This window comes from Protopterus annectens, chromosome 4.part1 (assembly GCF_019279795.1).
Source record: "Protopterus annectens isolate FY-2018-M chromosome 4.part1, PAN1.0, whole genome shotgun sequence".
NCBI lineage: Eukaryota > Metazoa > Chordata > Ceratodontiformes > Protopteridae > Protopterus > Protopterus annectens.
Window position 1 is genome coordinate 941,962,291 of NC_056734.1, and position 27,658 is coordinate 941,989,948.

Below are 27,658 nucleotides of genomic sequence, written 5' to 3' on the forward strand. Positions count from 1 at the left end.
CCAAATCCACCTTATTTGAAATGTATCCATATATAGCATCACGGCACTCACACACAATTTTCCAGTGAAAAACATACATGCATATGATGCACAGTTGATTTAATTATGCAACAGGTAGAGTTGCATGACTCTGTGAACAGTACCACTGTATGGCATGTGATGCAACCCCAAGGCTGAATTTGGAGGTTTTGTCAAAAATCATTTTTTTAAATAAGTATGAAATATTAAGGGGAATACACAACTAAGCATAGGCTTTTTGTGGATGCCACCACCCATACTCAACTGGAGAAAATAGACAATCTTCTAGCTGACAATTTGGATCAAACTTCACCCCCTTGTCCTCACTTCCCATCAGTCAAAGTATACATGCAAAGAGTACTCAACTCATTTTCTCAGGAGTGCAGCTCATATGTGCACTCTGTAAGTCTAAAAGCACAGAATCAATGGACCCTGATAACATTCCAGATTGCCTTTACAATAACTTAAAACCTGACCTAGCAGACACAGCTTGATCCCTGCTTAAATGCAGCCTCCAGACAGCCCATGTTCTGGTACAAGGTTGTACAGTAACAGCTATCCATCTGAACAAGGTGGGACCATCACCTGATCCATGGAATTATAGACCCATAATTCTGACTCTCCTCATCTGAGAGGTAGACCAAATAATCATTGTGGACCTTATCAAAAATGACAAAGGTAATTCCCCAACTGTATACTCAACCCATTATTGATTCATTAAGGCTACATCATGAAAGTTAAATCTAGTTGACTAGTTCAAAAAAGTCACCAAAGGCATGCATGAGGGAAAAACTATGCATCATGTCTAGCTTGACTTAACCAAGGCATTTGACACAAATCCACACTCAGATATTACAGAGAAACTGTCTCAAGTGGGCATAAACATCTACATCACCAAGTGCATAGACAAATGGATCACAGACAAGACACATACTGCTGAATTGTATGACTTTACCTCTAGAAAGTGTCCCGTGGCCAGGTCCGTACCTCAGGGTTCTGTACTAGGTCCTTTCCTATTCAGTATTTAATTCTCAGAATTCAAGACAAAATTAGACAGCCTTTGTCTAACCAACTTTATGGATGGCTGCAAATTTTGGCCAATCATTGAATCAATGAATGCTATTGATATACCACAGACAGTATTAACACACACAAATGATTGTAGCCAGAGCCATAGAGACACATTAGATAAACAAAAAGCATAATTATTCCATTTTTGAAAGCAAATAAACAAGCTAATTAGAATACAGACAGAACAGCCCTATGAGCAGACCAAGTGGTACATGACCTGGATACTCAGGTAGATAGTAATTGGAACTTCCACCATGATGTGACCACAGTGGTGACAAATCCCTTGGATGTAGCACAACTCCTAAGTATGGGGAGGCTATTCACATCAAAGGACATTATAATTCCATTGTTCTCAGCCCTCACTGGACCAATAATTGAGTACAGTGCACCTTTTGCATATACCTCACCACACGTCTGCAACAGCTGGAGCAACTCTAGAGTTATTGCACAAAGAAGATACAAGGTGTAAACAGCAAGTACTACGCAGAGAGATTGAAAGCCCTATCACTGTATTATATCTCCTACAGACTACTAAGGAGCAATCTGTTTCTGACCTTCAGGGCAGTCTCCAATCTGGCAATGCTGGAAATGTTTATTTGTTAACTAAAATTGCATGAAGGTCAATTGTTCCAAGGATGTTAAATGAGTCTCTGATGCAATAAATAATATTATAGAGAGAGATACAACTCTCAGACACTACCACTTCAGTGGAACAAGCTTCCCAGTCACATAAAACAAAGGCCTTGCCTGACCATCTTCAAGTGCAACCTAGATCAATGGATGACTAATCATAATTCTAATCCTGTTGTTACAGCCATGTCTTTCATGGATACAGGCAGTTGAAATTACATAGTATAGCATGGGCTCATACCTGTGTGAACATCATTCACATAGCTGCTTAAAATTATGAAACATGTTACATATGTCTAGGCTCTTATGGGATCTTGGAACTTTAGCCTAGTACTCTCTTATGCACATATAAACCTATGATGTACAATCGTAGAGTGACTGTACAGCATTGGGGATTTACTAGCATATCACATCAGTATTACTACTTGATAGTTTGCATGAACAGTTCTGCATGCATGTCAGGATTTTATGGTAGTATAAAAGTTTTTATGTCAATGTCAGGGTGACAGTGACAGTGGGGCACAGGTCTTGGGTATAACATGCTGAAATAAAGTATGTTGCATGTGTCATTGGAATGTGAACAGTATCACAGTGACAGCATCCTCACCTATTTATGCTGCACTTTGCAGTGCTGTAGTTTCTGTGTATATGGGCATACTGATGCATTGCCATCATAGATTCATATGGAGGTACTAGGCTATTGGCACTAGGGAATATATAAGCCTAGCCAAAAAGGTACCCTGGCTTTCGCCACCCAAGAAAATTATTTTCTTGTGTCCCTGTCGAGCAGAGCCACAGAGGTGATCCCTGGGGTGAATTTCCTATCTCCCTTCCAATCATCAAGATTTTTTTGCTAATGAGGAGCTTTGTTTGATATAGATAGGTAGTTTGTTCCTAAGTATGGGAAGTCTCTGGGACAGGAATCTATCCCTCCAGCATGTTCTGTTTATTGTGGTGACAAGGTTTAGGTCCCTTGATCATGTAGCACGGAGGGATTGGGATTTCTTTAAGTGGAGCATGTTCAACAGCTCTGGGTTTGACATAGCTTTGTATGTTAGGCAGAGATCGCCGCTGAGTAGGTGATATGTGATGGAGTAAGGCTGGAGTTTTTTGAGATGGTCTGCGTAGGGCATCTGTTTGAGGTGGGTAATCCTCTTTGTGAGGTATTTCTGTGGCCTTTTCAGTTGTTCTAGATGTCTTGTGAGGTACATACCAAAAGATGCATTGTACTCTATAATGGGTCTAATGAGTGATGAGTAGAGGGGAACAATTACTCTTTTTTCCTAGATGAGAAACCTTTTGTGTTGAGGTGTGCCACATAGAAGGATTTCCTGACTACTGTGGCGATGTGATTATCAAAGGAGAGACTACTGTCCACCTGTGTCCCAAGGTCTCTTATCACACTTTCACTGTTAAGTAGACTACCGCCTATGTAGTAGCTCATGGGTACAGAGCTTTTACCAAAGGGGATGACAATGCACTTTTTGGTGTTGAGCTTGAGGTCATGGCTTTGACACCAGCCATCTGTCTCAGAGATGCCCTTTTATAGGATGTCCACATTGCTAGGAGTTTCGATTATGGCTCCTAGTTTGCAGTCATCTGCAAACTTCGTTAGCCAAAGACCTTCTGTGTTAGCCTGTACTTCAGAGAAGTAGATACCAAACAGGAGAGGACCCAGGACTGAACCATGTGGTACTCCACTTGTCACTGGTCTGAAGTCGGATTTGGAGTCTGCTACTTTCACAGTGTGGGTTCTGTCAGTGAGCCAGTTGGCAACCCATCTTGTGACATAGGGATTTATGCCTAGTTTATCTATAATTCCAGAGTGAGGGTTGGTATCCAAAGCCTTGGAGAGATCTAGATAGGCTGTGTGAACCACCTTACCCTCGTCTACGGCTTTGATGACTGCTTCAAAGAATTCTATCAGGTTTAGGAGACATGATCTGCCTTTCACAAACCTGAACTGGGTGGGGTCCAGAGTTTTAGATTACCAATGTCTTTTTTTATAAGTTCCATGATGATACGTTCCATGGCCTTGCAAACCAGGCTCGGTAGGTTAATGGGGCAGTAGTTCCTAGGGTCCGTGGTGGCTCCCCCTTTGTGGAGTGGGATAACCGTCACTGTGCACCATTCAGTGGGCACAAAGCCTGAGGTGAGGCTATGACTGAACATGGTGCTTAGGTGGGATGCCAGTTCATTCTGTAGTTCGTGTAGAATGCAGTCTGAGATGTTGTCAGGTCCCATGGATGCTGTGTTCTTGGCTTTGGAAAGTGTGTTTTTTATCTGTGCAGCGGCCCTTAAGGGGGTGAGAGGGAGGTAAATTTAGCACCGAACCTATCTGTCAGAATGTTGGCAATATCAGTTGATTCTATATATTTAGTGCCATTGTGCTGCAACTCAGAGCATTGAGATTCCTGACATAGCTATAGAATGCTTTGTGGTTGTCATTAGAATCAGTGGTTATTTTGTTTTCATAACTAGCTTTGGAGGATTTTATGAGGGATCTCAGCTCCTTATTGAGGCTGACCAGGGAGTTCCTCCAATCATGGGATTTTACTCTCCTTTGCAACAGTTTCTTCCTTCTGTTATAGAGTTTGTCAGGCAGGGGACCACCAGATTTGCTTCCTTTTTTTTGGAGGATAGCATCTTGGTTCTGTTAGGGAGAGCACGATCCATGCACTTGTGTAAGTGCTTATAAAGTGCATTTGTGTAGGATTCAGCAGTCTTACCTCTATTGTCCCTCTGCATGGGTGTCATAAAGTTTGCCACTTCTGTCTTAAGAAGCATGAAGTTGGCTTTGGAGAACTCTTTTACGGTGGTTTCCCTAATAGGGGGTGGTGTGGGATGTGGATGTCTAGGGTGATTAGCTACTGGTCAGATCTGTCCAATGAGGAATTGACCTCTGGTGTGGAAAGCCGGTTGCCCATGTTGGTAATGACCAGATCTAGGATACTGCTGCCCCTGGTGGGGGTATGGATAAGTTGATCCAAGGTGTTGGAATTTTTGAATTCCAGAAAATGTTGAACAAAAGAGTTGGTACATGAGTAGTTTTCCCAGTTAATGGTGGGGTAGTTGAAATCGTACATTATTAGGGTGTTGGGTTGTACCCTAATATTTTCCAGTGTATCAAAAAATGAGGAGTGGGAATACTGGGGCATGGTGGGGGATCTGTAGCAAGTTACAATTTGGATTGTGGTCTTGCCCAGAGTTAGTTGCACTTGGATAATCTCGGATGCATTATGTTGAGCAACTAGCCTGGAGGTGTGGATATCCCTAATGAATATGGACATGCCTCCATCTTTAGTGTTTTGGTCCAGGTTAGTTGGCCGAAAGGTGTGGTATGAATTATAGCCTGGTAATGCAGGGGTGCTCTCTGGAGCCTTGAACCAGATCTCTGTCGCTGCTCACATATTGCTCTACCATTCATTATAATGGCTCACTTCTTAATTCACACATCAATTCCAGATGCTGCAGACAATATCTATTGCTATTACATGTGACAGATGCATGCAATGCACAGCTGTGCGTAGGGAAGCTGTTGACAAACGTATGCTGTTTTTTAGTGTTGTTATCCATATGGGTGACATTTATGTCTTCCAGGGATGATTTACTCAAGTGTGTCACTTTTGTCACAGTGAGCTTCCACACATCATTTTGTTCATACATAAATGTTCTTTGTAATGCATAACCATTAGGAGTTGAGAGTGCAAACTTCCCTTCAAGGTGTTCTACAAGATGCGTGTATGATACGTCTTCCTGTGATGTACCCAGTGAATACACAGCTCATTGGCAACATTGATGCATGGGCTACATTCCTGTAAGTCTGGATTGTGGCATATGTGTTATGCAATCCTCTTAACTAGCCAGGATTTCTCCTAATTTAAACTACAGGCATAACAGTATCCCTCTTAACAGCTCTAAAAAGTCACCATTTTTGAGGAAGGTGTGCTTGATTCCCCCTGTACATCACTGACAAATCATTACAGCTGTACAAGTGTGCTCATGCAGAACATGTATAATATCCCACAACCACATATTTTAGGTCAACATCACAGATTAATGGTGGTATTATTCTGATATTGTCCATGATAGTGCCTGCTTCTGTCTACTGTTGTCCATGAGCCTGTTGCTATGTGTCCCGATTGGCATGTACTTCACTAGACACCGGCAACAACTGGAGAGGCCGCAAAAGTACCTCACAAAAAGGATCCAGGGCCTTAAACACTTGTCCTATATGGACAGACTGCAAAAACTCCAACTATTCTCTGTCTCATATTGTCTACTTAGAGACAATCACTGCTTGACTTACAAAGCCATGTCTGACCCAGCTCTGTTAGAAATGCTACATCTAAAGAAATCCCAATCCCTCTACACCACATGCTCCAAAGTCCTCAACACCATTACCACAATCAACAAAACATGCTGAAGGGACAGGTTCATGACCCAGAGACTGCCCATGCTATGGAATAAACTTCCCATACATGTCAAACAGAGCACCTCACTGGCCTTCTTCAAGAGAAATCCTGATGAGTGGATGGGAAATAGAAAATTCGCCCCGGGGATCATAAGTTTTCTACAGTATCAGGAATTTTATTTTCTGCTCAAGTTTCTAATAGTTATACTAGCTCATGCTGAATTTATGCTAATTAATTTCTAAGTAGTCTCTGTCTGTCTCTATAGTCAGTTATAATGCTTATCTAGTGTCATTTTCTGCTTCTGTATCAGAAGCTGTATTTTTTATATAGTGTCAAATTTTGTTTTTTTTGTATCAAAAGTTTTATTTTTATCTATTGTCAATTTTTGCTTCTGTATAGATGATTATATTGTTATCATATTGTTCAGCTGTTTGTTTTTCTGTACTGAATGTGGAGCTTTTCTCCCTGGGCCTCCACTGTAAATGGACATGTGTCCAGTTGGACTATCCCGATAAACAAATGTAAAATAAATAAAATAAAATAAATAAATAAAAATACTTGACAGAGGCACTAGAAACTAAGGTCAGGTGACACAATGCCAGGGTAATCCTATGGGCTAGGCTTGCAAAGGCTACAGGGCCATTAGCCTAGTACACACCTATATGGCTTTGAGGTCAGTACACCTAGGCATACCACACATTAGTATATGTAGTTTTAGACATTACTGATGGGTATGTTAATTTTGGCGGCCATGTACAAACAGTATTCTGTGTGACTGACCATGGTGTATGAATCTGTTGTAGCTGAATAGGTAGATACAATGAAGATATTTTCTTCTGCCAGTTTTGCTACAATGATGCTAGTAATTGTGTGTGCATGTTCAGTGGTGAGGTATGTCTCACTTCCTTTTATGGTGAATAGATTGCTGGCTTGTCTGCCTATATGTACAAGGATATGTTTATCTGTTGCTCACCAATACATCTGATTCACAACATAGTATCTTGTTGTTGTCCTATGCTTACTAAGGATGTTTCTGTGACTCATCAGGGAACAGTTGTAGGACAGAGCAAAGAACGTACAGCACATGCATGTAGTAACTGGCTGGGGAGTTATGGACACTGATTGAACAAAGTTGTCAAATGATTAGTCACTATTTCCAAATCCAGCATATCTCTTGTGTTGGAAAGATGACCTGATCTCTGAGACAGTGTCATAAGGAGAGATATAATTGCTTAGAAATATAGTCTATGGAGTTTTTCAAGTGCATATGTCTTAATTTAATTCTGACTCCCTGCCTTTGCATTGTGAATAGTGAGGCTTAGCTGATATATCCACCAATAGAATGAGTTCATTTATGTTATGTTATGTTATGTTATGCTAAGTTACATTACGTTACATTACGTTATGTTATGTTATCTTATGTTATTTGAGTCATTTGATCATCAGGAGTTTACTGTTCAATACTACCCTCAGGCCTTTTTTCCAGGGATGCATCTTAGTACCCTGATCCAGGTGAGTTTCTTGTATTTGTTTTCTTAACTGAAACAATGAGGGTTCATCCCAGTTAACTATTTGTGTAGCCTCCCCTCTCAGACTAATTTTCCATGGGTACTCATAACAGCAAATATAGCAGAAGGCCATATAAGATAAGATGGGCACACACAGAGAAAAGAAACCAACCCTCGTTTAAGGCTATGATCCCTGGAGGTTTTATCCTGTCAGAAAAGTGGATTGTTCTCATAGGGTAATAGGGAAGCAGTTACCTCACGTGATATGGACCAGGTCATTATATCCGAGTGACGCCTCCAGGTGCATCTGTAGTTACCGCCTACTGCTCCTCTAGGTGTCACATATTACTTCTTCATACTTGCATTAATAATTCCAAAACCTTGCTACATACAAGATATCAGAATATTTTATCTTGAAGCGTACATGATGGCAAACACAATGGCATTCATATTTGACCTCTGTCAATGAGTATTTGTTAGTATTGTAAGGTGATAACTTCATTTTTAAAGGCTCAGGCCACACCCACTAGGAGTTAAAGGTACACAGTCAAAAGAGCTGTACTGGGGGGAGTATACCTTTCAACGTTTCTCATGTACAGACTCTAACATATCTATATTTATTTATAAATAAGTAAACTTAAATATCTTAGAGTATGCACATGAAAGAAATTGAAATGACTCAGCATTTAACCAGCAGATGGTTGCAAAAGACGCAGTACTGCAGGAGTTCTACCAATCTATGGTGGTAAAGTTAGAAATGATTTACAGGAAGAAGGTCTGAGTTTACCAGTCAGATTAAGAACCCATCCTTGTATATAGTCTTAACTTTTGGGAGTGACAAAAAGGATGAGATCATGAATACAGGTTTCAGGCATGAGGTTTATTCACAAGGCAGTTTAGCTCAGTCTCAGTGAGAATGTCAGCAATCCAGGAGGATGTCAGGGTACTGCTACTGTTCCTTCATTTAGAGAGGAGTCAGCTGAGGGGATGTTAGCTTGGTGATTCTTACTGGATATGTAATAGACACCATTCACTGTGAGGACACCTCAGTGTAGGCCTAGAACATGTTATAGAGATTATATCTCACAGCCTGTCTGAATGTCATGGTGTCACAAATAATTTAAAGAGACTAATAATTACACAATAAAGGCATATACAATGTTACTTCTTCATGCAAAGACTCTGGTGAGAGTTTGTCCTTGTTCTGAAAGTGTAGCAACTGTGGATTTTACTCTATAGCAATCGACAGTGAAGGGGGACTAAATCTGCTTAGAGGGCTTACCAATACAGAAAATAAATAATCTCTGAAATCACATTAGCTGCAATTTTTGCAGATGGCACAGTCTCTAATATAACTAGTTTTAATCCACTGCAAATAACTATGTCTGTATTGCTTCAGGTATTGGTCACAGTTTGGGCATGTGCTTTGAGTTCCTATAGAGAACAACAATTTTCTTCATTTAAGTGACTTTCTTTGGTGAATGGCCATATACTGCTATCTGTAGGTGGATGTTTTCATATGAATGGTGTGTTTCCTATGCAGGAAATTCCCAGCAATTCAATAAACTCCATGCAGGCTTCACGCAAAGCCTACGCAGTATTTGCATGTTAATGGATTGAGCAGCATCACTAATCGCATATTCATGTCGCTCATCATGCTTATACAAAACCAAACAAGGTTTTGTAGCTAGCAATAGTGCTGACATGAGAAAACCATGCAGAGCAGCATGACCACAGAAATAAGAAGCATTCAAGAAGCATTCATGTTTGCCTATGAGCAAATCTTCTCTGAAAGATTGTACGGACAGTCACTATGACTACCATGGTAAAAATACTGAAATAACAGCAGTAATAAAACAGTAAGGAAAGGTCTACTGAGAGCAATGTACACTACAACAATTATTTGCAGAATGAAATAATGGAGTGGGGTAAATGGCAGGAAAAATACAAAAAACAAACAAACGTAAACTGGGCAGGGGAAGTGTGCAGATGAAAATGGGCACAACCATGAATGACAGGAATGAAGAAGGAGGAAGAGGGCTTGTTAAATATGGCAGTGTACCCAAAATAGGATATGTCAATGTTTGTAAACTTCCAGCACAAGCCAGTAGCATAACATTAAGCACATATGTAGATAGCACAATAATGCTGCTGTTTATACCTCCTATTTGATTATATTATATCAACATACATAATACTATATATGTAGCAGTCACACAAGGCTACATGTCAATGGAGATGAGTGGTTAGGATATAAACATCACTGATATGCTCACTGGAGAGTACATTTAACAAGAACAGTATATACATTAGGGGGTATGTGCATATTTTGAAGATCTGAAAAATGACTTTCTTGAATATGACTGACATGCTACCATAACTCTCAACTAATCAGGGACACAAAGCAACAGACTCCTGGAAAAATGTAGACAGACACAGGCACAATCATGGACACTTTTAAAAGATTACAACCATTAATCTGCAGCATTGACAGAATATGTGATTGTAACTTATTGTACATGTTCTGTAATTATAGACCTGTACAACTGTAATGATAGTCAGTATTCGATAAGGGGAATTCACCACCCCTTCCCCCAAATGACAACTTTTTGCAGGAGTTAAGAGGAGCAGTGTTAAGAATTGAATTGAAATCATGGGCAATCCTGGCAAGTTGCATGACACATAAGCCACAATTACCAAATGCAAGAATCAATCCCTTGCCATCAATGTTGTCACTGAGCTGTGTATTTACTGGGTGCAAGACAAAAAAGATGCACCACACAATCATGTCATACAATGCATTGAAAGGAAGTCTGCACTGTCAAATCCAAATGGATATGCATCCCAAAGAATAGTTCTGTATGGCTGCATGGCTAAAAAAAAAAACTCTTGCTCTTTCTCTCAGAAAATCTTAACCACTTAAATCTGCCTTCTCTATACTGTCTCTTAATAAGACTCCAATAGAAGCTGAACCTAACACTAAACTCTTAGGTGTCATGATCAACTTAAATTTGACTTGCACATCAACAACTGCATCAGGAAGACCCATCAGAAACTAGGCCTTCTATACAAAAACAAAAAGTTTTTCACCTCTAAAGCTAAGGTAACCCTTTCTCAAACCTACCTCTGACTCAGTTTATTATATGGTTCCCAAATATATACAAATCTTAATGCCACACACCTAACTTAACTAAACTCGACCTATAACAAGGTGGCCAGATTCTCCTCACAACGTACTTATAAAACTCATCACTGCATCTCAGTTAAACTCTTAAACTGTCTGGAACTACCTAACTTGTTTCTTCTCTCTCAGCTTCAGATTATACACTCTATCCTATACCAATTGCTCTATTGCCCAAATATATTCTCCTTTATATCCCACAACTCTCCAACTAGATCACTCTGTAGCTCAGACCAAGACCTACTACTTGTTTATAAACCTAAGACATTGGATGTATCCTCTATAGCTATCATCCAACTATCACACGGAAGCTTTCTCTTCAAATTAGATTACTATCTCAACCTAAACAATTCAAAGCAGCTGCTAAAGAACACCTAAAAACTGTCTGGCCTTGCCTCTGCACTCACCTTCCATAAACTGCCCCTAACACCAAACTGCCTACTATCAGACCACAAACTTTTATTTTCATCTACAACTCACTTACTGTTAACACCCTCAACCCCCTCCTGACCACACCAACCTCTGACAATTTTAAGCTTTAACTTCTATGCTTTAGCTCTACTTGTCTCTCTTAAATATTGTCTCTTGTCTACACCTGACAGTAACTTATGCATTATCACTTCAAGACTGTATGAATATGTCTTTACTCTCATTGTCATAATTTAAATTATGACTTGTAAATCATTTTTTTAAGTGTTAACATTTTTGTTAATCTTATTGAAATATTGCTTCTGCTATCTTTATTTAATATTGCTTCTGTAATTTTTATTGTACTTTACAATGTACTAGAGCTTTTCTCCCCGAGCGTCTACTGAAAAAGAGCTACTCAGCTCGGATGGACTAATCCCGTTGACAAATGTAAAATAAAATAAATAAATAAAAATAATGAGTGGAACTCAATGTACCAAATGTGTTACACTTGACTAAAGCATCCCTGGCTGACCATATTGACAACAACACACAAACCACACACTGCTATGAGTGAGTTCCCCACCCATAGCTAGGTATTTCATGCATCTGCTACATGTAATGACAATGGATATTGTCTGAACAATCTGCAACTGATGTGTGAATTAAGAAGTGTTCCATTATAGTGAATGGTACAGCAGTATATGAGACTGATGGCAATGCATCAATTGTGCCCATGTGCACAGAAAGTATAGCACTGCAGAGTCAAGTGTCAATGAGTGAGGAAGGTGTCACTGTGATATACACATACCACACAATACATGGAGCACCCTGTATAAGTACATGTCATATCTTAGCACATGTGCCACACAATCACTTCCCCATTACATTGTCAGTGAAAATGTTATTCTGCAATGAGATCCTGACATACATCCATATGTAGCAAAAAACAAAATGAACCAAACCACGGCAATAAGAAGGCATATAATCCAACAGATAAACATTTAATGTTAGTGCTTTCACAGTTCACAATGACTGCTTCATCAGACAAATTCACATAGTTACACCCTTCATTTTAAAATATCAACCAATAAAAATTTGCTTAAAACTAATGAATGAAATTCATTAAAAGGCATACAGCACCTTAAACAACTATGAAAAACTGCGAAAAAAAAAAAATAAAAAAATCATAAAAACATAACATACATTATGAAAACAGTTGAATACATAAATAACCTCATTAATTCAACATGTAAATAGACAAGTATAATACCACACACATTAAAAAGATGTAAAACAATGCAAATATATTTCATTTAACTAAAGGTCTAGTCTTAAGAACAGGCTTGATACAAATCTTGTCATTCAAACCTTTACCCTTATGGGCTCGCATCCTGATAATCCATTTCAATTCACAATTCTCAACCCTATTACTGACATTACCACCCCGAGGCCCAGGAGCTATAATCTCTGCCACCATAAACCTAAAAGTATGATTTTCATTATGGAATACATTCTTCGCAAGAGCATTAGTCTGAATGCTTTTGCTAATATTATAGATGTGCTCTCTTATACGATCCCTTAGCCATCTATCTGTTTTCCCTAAGTAAAATGCACTGCATTGCTGACAAACTGCCATGTAAACTAATGTAATTGTGTTGCCTGTAGCTGTCAACCTAAACTGTATACACTTGCCTGTGTCTGGGTGTACAAACATTCCTGCACTATCTACATATTGACACCAACCACATGCAGTGCATGGAAAAGTTCCATATGTCTGGACTAATTCCCTCCTAGGCTCATGGGCTTTAGGATAGCACAACATCCTTTTCAAATTCTTGTTGTTCTTGTAGACAAAACTCGGTCTGGAGCCAACTACTTGCCTAATTTCATTGTCCAACTGTAGGATTTGCCAGTTCTTCCTCATAACCCTCTCTGTCTCCTTAACATTACTAGAATAAGTAAGTGGAAACCTAAGATTATTGCTGGTCTTGGCACATGTTCCAGGCCAAGGTCCAGATGAGAAATAAGGTTTTCTATCTGTAGCTCTCAAATTCGCCACACTAGCCAGCGTACCTTCCACTACACTTGCATTATAACCCCTACTTTTAAACCTCTCTTTCAGTACCTCAGTCTCCATTCCAAAATCTATAGTCGTGGCATTTAACCTAGATGTCCTCAGCCCCTGACCCTTAACAATATTGTTAAAAATATGGGGGGGTGCATGCTCTTTCTGTACAAATAAGCATTCTTACTACATCCTTTTTGATACGTTCTAGTTTTAAGAGTGCCATCATCCAAATTGTTGATGGTCAAATCTAAGACGTTTACATATTGCCTGGAGCTGGTGATGGTAAACTCCAGAAAATCTGTGGTCAAATTCAAATCATTAAAAAAGATCTACAAAGAATCCTCTCCTGCCTCCCAAACCAGGAAGAGGTCATCCACAAATCCCTGGTAAAAGCCTATTTCAGGCCTAGTCAACAAATATCCCTCCTCCCAATTCGCTAAAACCGTGTTGGCGTAACTCTTGGCACACGAGGTGCCCATAGCTACGCCATCTTTCTGTAAATAATAGGAGTCCCCATAGCTAGATTCAATGATTAGGAAAATCAATAATACTTTGAAGGAGGGTCTACTTGGTTGAGATATTAATTTGGATTTATATAACTATTTGGTTTGTCATAAACCTTTGATTCCCAGTATTCATGGCTTGCCTAAAGTCCATAAGGATCCACTCAGACCTCCCTTTAGACCTATAATCTCAGGGAGGGGCTGGTGTACCGAACGTCTGTCTATCTATATTGAGAAGCAGTTGAGACCTATCCTAGATCAGAATAAGTATGTCTTAAGAGACACCAAGCATTTCTTGAATGATCTACATGCATTTATTTCATCTAACACCCGTAATAAAATTTTCATTTTTGTTACGTTGGATGTTAAATCCCTTTTCACTTGCATACCCAATCAAGTAGGGATTAGTATGCTAAAGGAATATCTGAGTGGGCACAGTGGGTATGGAGAGAAGCACATTGAACGTATTTGTCTGTTTATGGAACTGGTTTTAGAAATCAATGTTTTCACCTATGGGGACTCCTATTATTATTTACAGAAAGATGGTGTAGCTATGGGCACCTCATGTGCCAATAGCTACGCCAACATGGTTTTAGCACATTGGGAGGAGGGACATTTGTTGACTAGGCCTGAAATAGGCTTTTACCAGAGATTTGTGGATGACCTCTTCCTGGTTTGGGAGGCAGGAGAAGATTCTTTGGAGTTCTGTTTTAATGATTTGAATTTGACCACAGGTTTTCTGGATTTTACCATCACCAGCTCCAGGCAATATGTAGACTTCCTAGATGTGACCATCAGCAATTTGGATGATGGCACTTTTAAAACTAGAATGTATCAAAAAGGATGCAGTAAGAATGCTTATTTGCACAGAAAGAGCATGCACCCCCCCATATTTTTAACAATATTGTTAAGGGTCAGGGGCTGAGAGCATCTAGGTTGAATGCCACGACCATAAATTTTGGAATGGAGACTGAGGTACTGAAAGAGAGGTTTAAAAGCAGGGGTTATAATACAAGTGTAGTGGAAGGTACTCTGGCTAAGGTGGCAAATTTGAGAGATACAGATGGAAAACCTTATTTCTCACCTGGACCTTGGCCTGCAGCATGTGCCAAGACCAGCAATAATCTTAGGTTCCCACTTACTTATTCCAGTAATATTAAGGAGATAGAGAAGGTTATGAGGAAGAACTGGCGAATCCTACTGTCGGACAATGAAATTAGGCAAATAGTTGGCTCCAGACCGAGTTTTGTTTACAAGAACAACAAGAATTTGAAAAGGATGTTGTGCTATCCCAAAGCCCATGAGCCTAGGAAAGAATTAGTCCAGACATACGGAACTTTTCCATGCACTGCATGTGGTTGGTGTCAATATGTAGATAGTGCAGGGATGTTTGTACACCCAGATACAGGCAAGTGTATGGAGTTTAGGTTGACAGCCATATGCAATACAATCTCATTAGTTTACTTGGCAATTTGTCAGCAATGCAGTGCATTTTACTTAGGGAAAACAGATAGACTGCTAAGTGATCGTATAAGAGAGCACGTCTACAATATGAGCAAAAGCATTCAGACTAATGCTCTTGCGAAGAATGTATCCCATAATGAAACTCATACTTTTAGGTTTATGGTGGTAGAGATTATAGCGCCTGGGCCTCGGGGTGGTGATGTCAGTAATAGGGTTGAGAATTGTGAATTGAAATGGATTATCAGGATGCGAGCCCATAAGGGTAAAGGTTTGAACGACAAGATTTGTATCAAGCCACTTCTTAAGACTAGACCTTTAGTTAAATGAAATATATTTGCATTGTTTTACATCTTTTTAATGTGTGTGGTATTATACTTGTCTATTTACATGTTGAATTAATGAGGTTATTCAACTGTTTTCATAAGACACTGTTTTGGAATATGTAATGTATTTTATTTGTTTTTATGATTTTTTTTCACAGTTTTTCATAGTTGTTTAAGGTGCTGTATGCCTTTTAATGAATTTCATTCATTATTTGAAAGAGAATTTTTATTAGTTGATATTATTTTAAAATGAAGAGTGTAACTATGTGAATTTGTCTGATGAAGCAGTCATTGTGAACTGTGAAAGTGCTAACATTAAACATTTATCTATTGGATTATATGCCTTCTTATTGCCGTGGTTTGGTTCATTTTGTTTTTTGCTATGTTTTAACAGTGCTGTGTGTTGTAGCTCTGAGTGGAGAACCGATCCTGTTCCTGGTTGCTGTTGCTGTTTGCTTTTGTTTGATACATCCATATGTGTTCAGGCAAACTATCAAGTGGTAATACTGATATGATGTAGTAGTATGTCCATGATGCAGTACAGTCACACTATAGCTGTACCTAGGCTACAAATGGAATTCAGACCATACCTCACCTACACATAAAACCTTGGGTATGAATCACATGCAGCACTGTGGAACTGTTAATACAATCATGCAACTCTTCCTATTTCATGTCACTACATCAGTTTTACATCATATGCCAATATGTTTATCAGTGGAAATGTGTAGATGAGAGTCCCGACACCATATATGAACACATTACAAATGAAGTGGATGTGGTTCATGCAGAACAGTAAAATAAATAAATGCCGACAGTCACACAATGCTGTCAAGAAACACCTGTATAATCCTTGTATATAGCAACATAACAGTGTATACAGTGAATTCCCCAAGGTTGCAAATTAATCTCAACATGTCATATATTTGTGTATATAACAGCCCTACAACATATGGATGAACATAGATGTATGTGACCATGTTATCAGTATGATGTAAGATTGCTGTATGTCAGATAACATTTCCAGATGTTAATTATACACATGCACATCTGTGCTATACTGCAGCTGTTGCTATGATGGTCGAATGAGATCTGTGCGGAATGTTGATAAACTCCAGTATGGGAGCATATGCCTTAGTAAGGCAACAATATACATATGCTCCTGTAGTGGAGTTTACCAACATGATATCTTGATTCAATAGGTTATCAGTGATCCTGTAGTGTGCAAAATTTCAAAACCTGCTATGGGATTCCCTTTGTTTCATGTTCAGGTGATGAGATGTACAAACGTACCTTTGCTTCTTGTCAGGGCTTATGCCCCAGCAATATGGGATGCTCTAAAGGACTGTTTTCAGAGGTCTCTTTCCTCTGCATCTGTTTCCTAGCCACCTGTCTACCTCTTCCCCTACATAAGTAAGTTACGTATGCTATCAAGCAAACTGTAAGGCGGGCCACAATTGCTATAACTGTCAAAAATCAATTCACACATGTCACCATAATATTTCAGATGCCTCACATCTTCATACAGATGCATATGGATGTACTAATTATTGTCATTCTATATCTCCTCTATCTTTATTTCATGCAATTCATGTTACAGAGGAGGACATATTCTTATTGAGAAGACATGTCATACCAACATGCCATAAGGATGTTCATGAATGTGTGAGGCAATACTGCCCATGTCCTCTACAGCCCATGTCAACAGTCCTCAAGATGTATTTTATTACAGCTGCTATGGAAGGAACATATAGACAAATAGCAGCAGTGGCCATCAATACAGTAGCTCAAATTGTGGATTGGAATACACTGTTGTAGGGATGTAATACATCTACACCTCAACATAGCTATGTAAAGAGCAAGTAGTATTTTTTTACAAGAAACACATTTTATACAACAAGATATGAATAAGATTAATATGCATAATTACACATTACTAGCAAGTTTGGAATATAATAAAAAGCAAATAGGTATAGCAATATTATGGAGAAAGACTACCTTGATGCCCAAGATCATAAATACAGTCATTGATAACTCAGGAATATTTTGTTTAGAGTCAATATTAATAAATGGTTTGGGTTCTACCATGGTAAACAACTACTGGATACCAGGACTGGGTGTCATGGCAGCCAAACCACATTTAGAGAACATAATACAACATTCCTAAGGTAATACAATAATTGCAGGAGATTTTAATTGTATAATGAAAGAAGAGGGCATAAATGCTAAAAAGACATGCAAAAAAAAAAAAACCCACTATGAAAATTACTTACAGAATTTACTGACACATATAATTTAATAGACATTAACATATATGCTGAACAAGATTCATTGATATTCACATATTACTCACATAGACATTTTCCAGAATAGATAGAGTGTATATAACAAAATATCTTATCACAAAAATAAGCAAAGGCAAAACAATCACCTGCCCCTTCTCAGACCATAATGCAATAACTTTTGAAATAGATTTTTAACTTTAAGATAAAACTTACAATAATAAGAATTCCAGCCTATATAGCAAACCTTAAAGAGTTTAAACTATACTATACTGCAGAGATGCAAACATTTCTAGATTTAAACCTCACAAATGAGGTAGCAGACATATATATATATATATATATATATATATATATATATATATATATATATATATATGAGAAGAAGGTAGCCTGGTATAAAAAAACAAACAAAAGCATTGGAATAAAGAACTGGCAGATCTACAAACTAAAATAGACAAAATGAAATTAGATATTCATAAAGGCAACTTAGCTTCAGAAAAAGAATTAGAAAACCTCAACAAAAAATATGTAGAGATATTGAACCATAAAACGATGATTAATCTAGAGAAGGCCAAACTATGCGCTTACTCTATGAATTCAAAAAATCAAAGGAGAATAGCTAATAGGATGAAAAGAATGATAAAGGCAAATCAGATAAAATAAATATACAATATAGACAAAAAAAGAAAAGTATCAGACTTAGAAGGAGTTCTAGAAGCCTTTAGAGTGTATTTTAATAAACTCAGTAGTCAAGAAAATAAAATAGAATCAAGTGAGGCATTTAAAAAATTCCTTAAGGAAAATATAAGATTAAGACTATAAGATGAACACAGAAAATAATAGATAAAGAAACTATGAGAGAAATTAAAGCATAAATCAAGAAACTAAAATTAACCAAGGCCTCAGGTAATGATAATATGACACTGGAGATGTTTAAACTACTATCTGATAATGCATTAAATCTACTACTAAGTGTGTTCACATCAGTTAAAGAAAGTAATAAATGCCCACCTTCTTGGAATTACACTCCAGTATCACCAATTTTGAAACGAGATAAAAAACCTGTTGAGTGTACCCCACATAGACGGATAAGTTTATTAAGTATAGATTATAAAATATTTATGACATTTCATGCAAACAGAATAAAACAAATATTGCCATTTTTGATAGAGAATGATCAAACAGGATTCATTAAAAAGAGAAATACATATAAGAATATAAAGATAATTTTGTCCCTTATAGATTTCATAAACAAAACAAAAAATAAAATGAATGTCATTTGCTTAGATATTAACAGCTTATTCAGTTCTGTAGAACCATTACAAAATTTCATACATGCAAACCCAAACATTCAAGGAATTCAACTAGATACTGACCTTGAGTTAAAGATTCGACTATTTGCAGACAACATTTTATTGACTTTAAAAGAAGATAATAACACACTAAATGAACTATGGAAAGCAACCAAACAGTTTAAGAAGATTTATGGACTATCATTTCCTGAAAATAAAACCAGTATGTTACTAATAAATATGAACAAAGAAGCATTAAATAAAAATATCATAAATATCTATCTAGAAATGATACAATCAAATACTTAGGAGTTAAAATTACAAATGACATAGATACAACAGTACAACTAAACTATAAAGAGATTTTGGATAATGTCAAAGAATTCATACAAGAATGGAATAAGCTATTTTTAATCATGTAGGAAAGTCTAATCCCCCCGGATTCAGTAAGCCTGCATGGTGTGCAGGAATAGTGCAAGAGCTCCTGTAGCCAATATGGCTGCCATGAGATCCAGGAATAAGCTGCAGGGACATGCACGGGTGTTCCTGCACTAGTCCTGCATAGATTCAGTCCCTGTACACAAATTACCCCATTTGCTGGAGAAATCCATGCAAATGAGGTGAATTTGCGATCCAGGAAGCTGGAAACTGGCCGTGCAGGACTAATGTAATCAGAAGAAATGTACTCTGCCAGTAACAAAGTACATTTCTGCAAACTACAAAACGGAGCCATGACAGCTCCAAATAAAGGGTGGATATTATGTAAGAAGCATGCCAATGGCCAGCTATAAGGCCAGTAGCATGGAAAAGAGTTGCAAAAATAAAAAAAAAATTACTTTTATTTTTTTTATCCGATCTCGGCTATTTAAACATAGGTCACGCAAACAGGATTGGGTGGAAAATAAGAAAAAAAAACTAAAATAAGCATTCTAACCAAAATCACTATTTTGCCATTATACTCAATGGCAAACAGAAGACAACATTGCCAATGAATAGTGGTTGCTAAGGGGGAGGCTCAGTGTAGACTATCATTTAATGAAAATAAAACCAATATGTTACTAATAAATATGAACAAAGAAGCATTAAATAAAAAATATCATAAATATCTATCTAGAAATGATACAATCAAATACTTAGGAGTTAAAATTACAAATGACATAGATAAACAGTGCAACTAAACTATAAAGAGATTTTGGATAATGTCAAAGAACTCATACAAAAATGGAATAAGCTATTTTTTATCATGTAGGAAAGACTATGCAAATGAGGGGAATTATACTGAATCCCAGATTTCCCCTGCATGCTAGTCAGCACCCAACAGTGTAAGAGCAGGAATAGCTTGGTGCAAGCCTAAGAGATAGCTGACATCATGGGGGTGTCAGGCATACTGTAAGCAGATTAAAGCCCTGTGGCTCAGGTTTGCCCTTAGCTTAGGAGAGCTAAGCAAGGGTGTGTGTCTGAGGCTGCCTAGTACTCTTTACATTGCGTAATGGGTGTGCGTGCCACAAACAGTGTTTTAAAGGAAAAAAAGTAAACCAGGAAATAGCAGCTCTGTGCACATTTGAGCACTGTGTTTGTGTGGTGGACCCCTGGGCTTAAACAGGAAGGCCATGGGAAGGGAAAACAGCAGTAGGAAGGTAATCTATGTGAACTAGCATAGCTGGCAGTGAAATGTATCAGAATCAGCCAATTACACAGGCAGCAGCCCAGCCCAGCACATTACTATAAACTGTGCAAACACCTTTCCCTCTGGCTTTTCCCACAAACTCTACACCCCCGTTGCACACAAGCAGGGAAATTTTAACAAACAAAAGCAACAAAATGATAGGTGCTGCAGCAGCCATCATAAATCAACATGTGGAAGAGGCTGAGGGTGGTGAGGATGAGAATGCTGTCAACCAACCCACAGTGAGGAGAAGGAGAAGAGTGTACATACCCAGGGTAACCTACCAGGGGCTACATAAGCTAGAGATAGTAGTGTGCTATAGGTTGGACAGGGACGTCCTACAGCAAATTGTTGAGCTGTGCCGGCCACTCCTGACACACAGAACTAACAGAGGGGAACCCATCCCAGTGGATACCAAGGTATGTGTAGGCCTAGGAATACTAGCCACAGGTACCTCCCAAAGCCCAACTGGGAATATCATTTGAATCTCACAGGCATCAGCATCCAGAGTATTCCACCAGTTCCTGGATGCCATGCCAGCACATGCCGGTAAGCATGTATATTTCCTCAACAGCCGTGAGGTGTTGGCTAGCAATATGCATCTCTTCCACCAAATAGCAGAATACCCTGAGGTGATGGATGCTATAGACTTCACGCACATACCAATCAAAGCACCACCTAGTGAGTGGGGTAGGTTCTACATCAGTTACAATGGCTTCCCCTCCATCAACTGCCAGGTCATGTGCGTTGCCCAGGGTATTATAATGAATGTGTGTGCTGGCTGCCCTGGAAGCTATCACAATTCCCACATCTGGCATCTGATACAGCTGTGCCAGTGATTTGCCAGTAGGGATATCCCTTACAGTCACCTAGTGGGGGATGCTGGTTATGCACTGGAGCCATGGCTGATGACACCCATAAGAAATGCACACACACCCGAACAAGAACTCCATAATGAGGCACATGCATAGACCAGAATCATAATAGACTGTGTGTTTCAGATGCTCAAGATACAGTTCCGCTGCCTAGACACATCCGGTGGAGACTTGTAATACTCAACAGCTACCTGTACCCAAATTGTTAACGTATGTGCCTTGCTACAATATATGATCCCACAGAAACAGCTGCAGCAGGAACAATACAGGGCAGGGCCACACAGCCCCACACCAATGCCAAGGCCTGCAGAGGCACAGAGTGACTCAGAGGAACAACAACCTGAGCCTGCCCCAGTAGGCAGATGGAAGCGTGCCTAGTATGCCCTGGCCTTGGCAAAGAGGCAACACATAGCACATACACTGACACAGTAGAGACCCAGATAATGACACCTCTCTCTGATTCTCACATACAGTAAAAGGGATGCCAAACCATGTATAGGGAGTGTACTATGCACATCCGACACAGGCAGCCCCCAGCACCATCCTCAATACTGGCACGCCCACAAGTTAAGTCACTCCCCTTACCGATTGCTGATTGGAGTAGTATGTGTTGTTACTTGTATCTATGGTATGGATGTGAGCATGCAAGGGAATCAGGTGGCTGAATGGGATGCCAGCAGATAGTAGACACCTATAGTGTCAGCATGAGATCTGTAACAAATACAGGTGTCAGCAGAGTAGCCAGTACTACACATGTTGACACAACCCACTGCAGGAAATATGCTGGGCCACATGTGTGCCCATATGACACACACATGCCAGTCAGGGAGGTTCACATACCCAATAACAATCTCAGCCAGCAGGACAGGTGTAGAAAAACATAAACAAAGGCTGTGCTAAGGCCACTGAATGATGCCTATGGGTAGCCCCCCCATGCCTACACAGACAGACCACATCAGTTCAGGCAGTGGGATGTTAGTACTGAAGGGTAGGAAGTCAGAGACTAATATGTAGGTCAATCAAACGTAAGACCTATAGTACACTGACATGCCTCTATTCAGCATGATGGGTTAGAAAACAGAATGAAATGGAGTACCTGACATACCAGTACAGTAATAGCAAATGTGTATAAGTGTCAGGTGTGCACCCCCCCAAATCTTGTGTAGTAAAGTAGAAACAGTTAGGTGTGCCCCCATAACCTATGCAGACATGTAGTAAAAATCAGGTGTCCCCCCAATCCAATGTAGAAATGTAGTAACAGTCAGGTATGCCCCCCAATCCTATGTAGATATGTAGTAACAGTCAGGTGTGTCCCCCCAATCTTGTGTAGCAATGTAGAAACAGTCAGGTGTGCCCTAGCCTATGAAAACAGTAGTAATAGTCAGGTGTGCCCCCCAATCCTACATAGAAATGTAGTAAGAGTCAGTTGTGCCCCCCAATCCAATGTAGAAATGTAGTAACAGTCAGGTGTGCCCCCCCCAATCCTGTGTAGCAAAGTAGAAACAGTCAGGTGTACCCCCCATATCCAATGTAGGCATGTAGTAACAGTCAGATGTGTCTCCCCCCAATCCTGTGTAGAAATGTAGTAACATGTATGTGTAGGTATAATACCAGTGGAACACGGATGCCCAGAGGTGGCCAAGGTAGAAGGATAGATTGTAGCATTTGGACAATATGCAGGAATGTGTGTGTCAGATTGGTGTGTGTTTCAGATTGTGTGAGAGTGGTCAGTATGTATACATGTTGAGTTATGACCTGGTGGCCGTTGCCCAATACTGCCAATGACAGGGCCAGGTCCTCACAGCTCCAGTGCCAAAGACAAGTCTCACCAGTATAATACATGCTAGCAGCAAGCCATTGTAAATGTATGGTGGTAATATGTGTCACCATCTGAAAGATTGAGATGGCATGGCTGTTGGGCTAGATATGCAGTACACAGGGGATAGTACCCCAGACATACAGTATATAATGTGTAACTGTGAAATGGACACACCCTTGGAACTGTACATACAGGTATGCATCACATTATCTGGGCCTGTAGTAGTGAATACCAGTGTCATCTGCCCGAGCACTTGCAGATCACAAAGGTGGTAGGACTGATGTACTGGGAAACAGCTGATGTACCTGTACATGCCACCATAACTGGAATGCCCCATGCGTATCTGTGCATCGAAAGCAAGTAGTGTCCATAGCACACATGCACCCAGCTCACCCAAACACTACCCACAGGTACCTCTCTGGTCGTATCCCTGCTGTTGGGAATGGGTACAATATGACCCCCACCTGTATATGGCAATAGCAGCAGAATGCAGCATGCAGTGCAGGTGTCCCATGCAGGTGTGTCCCTAGCTGTAGTTAGCACCCTGCCAGCATCAACACCACCTTACCAATACTGATAGAAAGTATTGGCATGAACACCTAGCACACCTACTCTGTCACCCCAGGTGAATATACTGTATGGCAGTCTGGGACTGTAGGACTGACAAAATATAATGGCCTGCCACAGCTTGCCCGCATCACCATCAAATGGCCTACAGGCCTCTGTCAAAGGCCTGTGTCTCACATGTACTGCCAATGCATGTTATGTCATGGACACACTAATAATAACATAATACACTCCACATAAGCCATATGCAAGGCCATGTGGACAAACCACACTAACATGTCCACCATATCCCACTGCATGAACTGTGGACCAACAGCAAAACACAGCTGAGATGAGGTGATAACATTAGGGAAAGTATCAGAGAATGTATGCATAATGTATGGCAGAAGAAAGAATAATAGAGGGGGGTGGGAGCATGGGCAGCATGAAATGTGCAAGGTCCGACACACAGCTGTGTGCACATACTATCACTGGCTGCAAACACATAAATGGGTGGCTACAAACCTGCCTGTACACCGCAATAGGGGTAATGTCCTGACTCATGGCCCCTGCCTCTGGGTAACCTGTGTGAATCTGTACATCTGTGAGGTATTGCCACAGCAAGCTAAAGCCATACTGTCATGTCGATGAATGTACAAGTATGGGAAACTCTACCTGCACTGTACCAAGGTGCTGAACCAGATACATAGACCCAGCAGCAAGTGTCTGCAGCTCCCCTTCCAGAATGGCATAACTTGCCATGAATATGTAGATGTCTGCCCACAATACCGGACACAGCTGCATTCACCCCTGTTTCCCAGGACATCACTGTGAGCAAGAATGTCCACCTGACAGTACTTGAGGACATAAAACATCACAGTGTATGACAGTACACATGTCTGAATATCTCTGCTAACACCAGTACCATGTATCAGAAGCAGCACAGACACAATCACCTACAGTACACACTATCCCTTGCATAGTTAGTTCCCATATTGCCAAATGATCTACAGATACCATGCAGAAACAGTTTTCTACCTGTAGGTGTACAACACAAAGGTCTGCACTGGAGTAAAAACTACCTGGAATTAATCCACACATTCAATACAGAAGGGCACACTGGGCATGCTCACACACAAACAAATGAAGCCCTTGTCTGCCAACAACAGTGGACCATACATATCTGTCTGTTGCAGATATTAGCGCATACACTCCTCAGTATGCACCAGTCATGCTTTGCACACACATTGGATAGGAATACAGACATATATCCAAGGACAGCACACTATAATAAGCCAAAAGTAGACATACATAGATTTGTGGAAGAGAGTGACTGTGACAAAGAGCCATCAGTCATGAGGCCTGTCCCACCCAGCACACAGCCAAATGGCTACAACCACATGATGTGTAAATGTCACTGTCCCTGTAGAAATTAGCCACTGGTATCTGTCAGTATTACAGACTATGTGGTGCAAGTGCTAACTGTGCAACATGACTGTACAAGGCAGTATTCATCTAGCTGCTGTATACATGTACCTGCAGAATATAACCCTGCATGTGCCTGCATGTGGTGTGTCAACCTCTAGATGAATGAGTTATGGCCCATGCACACACACTGCCCTCCTTATAGCCCTACTATGACAAGCTTGATGATGTCATCAACTTTGAAATACACCTTTGGAATGGAGTAGCCCAGTAATCTCTGTGGCACGTCCTATAACTGTGTAATGCTGTAGTATGATAAACTAGTTAGGTAGGAGTTCTAATACCAGATATGGCAACTGCATGTTTTTGTGTTTGTTTCTCTGTCTGTGCAGGGAGCAATGCTTTGTAGGCTAGTCACACTCACTACAATTCAAATGTCCTACTTTGGCAAGACTGATGATGTCATTCACTATTTAATACACCTTTGGGAAAGGTGTAGCCCAATAATCTCCGTGGCGTGTCTTATAACTGTGTACTGTTAAAGTGTGATAGATTACGTAGGAGTTCTAATCCCACACATGGCAACGGTGTGTTTGTGTGTGTGTCTCTGTCTGCGTAGGGAGCAATGCTTTTTAGGCTAGTCACACTCACTACAATCCAAATGTCCTACTTTGGCAAGGCTGCTGATGTCATTCACTGTGAAATACACCTTTGTGAAAAGTGTAGCCAAGTAATCTCTGTAGCATGCACTATAACAGTGTAATGCTGTAGTATGACATAGTACACTGGTAGGGGTTCTATTTCCACACATAGCAAGTGTGGATGTTTGTGTGTGTGTATTTCTATGTCTGTGTAAGAAACAATGCTTTTTAGGCTAGTCACACTCACTACAAATCAAATCTCTTTTTTTTGCATGGCTGCTGATTTCATTCACTGTGAAATGCACCTTTCAAAAAGGTGTAGCCCTGTAATCACAGTGGTGCATCCTATAACTGTGTAATGCTGTAGTGTGATAAGCTAGTTAGGTAGGAGTTCTAATCCCAGACATGGCAACTGCGTGTGTGTGTGTGTGTGTGTGTGTGTGTGTGTGTGTGTGTGTGTGTGTGTGTGTGTGTGTGTGTGTGTGTGTGTGTGTGTGTGTGTGTGTGTGTGTGTGTCTGTGTGTGTGTGTCTGTGTGTGTCTGTGTAGGGAGCGATGCTTTTTAGGCTAGTCACACTCACTACAATTCAAATATCCTACTTTGGCAAGGCTGCTGATGTCATTCACTGTGAAATACACCTTTGGGAAGAGTGTAGCCCAGTAATCCATGTGGAGCATTCTATAACAGCATATCCTGTAGTGTAATATAGTACTCTGGTAAGGGTTCTATTCCTACACATGGCAAGTGTGGATGTCTGTGTGCGTGTTTCTATGTCTGTGTATGGAGCAATGCTTTTTAGGCTAGTTACACTCATTACAGATCAAATACCCTACTTTGGCAAGACTGCTGATGTTATTCACTGTGAAATACACCTATGGGGAAAGAGTACACCAGTAATCTCTGTGGTGCATCTTTTAACTGCATAGTGCTGTAGTATAATAAATGAGTTAGGTCAGAGTTCTAATCCCAGACATGGCAAGTGTGTCAGTGTTTTTCATTTGTATCCTGTGTGGAGGTGGCCCTGAGTGTGTAGCAACTGGAGTCATTGTGAAGTGGGTTTTGCAAATTTCTTATATGGTGGCCCTATTATATGTCACAGTGTCCAGCTTACAAGAATAATAAATGGAAAATAGCTGAGAGGCTGTATTACACAGAGAACACTCTCAACCCATGTCTCATACACAAACACACTTGCCTAGGCAACAACCGCTATGGTGGTAGTATCCTGCATATTTCCCACAGATAGTAACCATGGTGTGATTGCAGTGAACTACAGAGGACATGGCATCCTGTCCATCAGTACAATAGGCATGTACATGCAAACAGTGCACCTTCACTTTGTTCCCCACTGGACACCTGCAACACCTGTGGTGCCATCGAATGTGACCTACAAAGGACATACCGTGCCTTAAACACATGCCCTGTATAGACAGATGCTACTGACACCAGGGAACACCTGTATCATGCTATCAATGTATGTGCAGGGTTAACCTGCTGTCCATTACCTTTTCCCACCA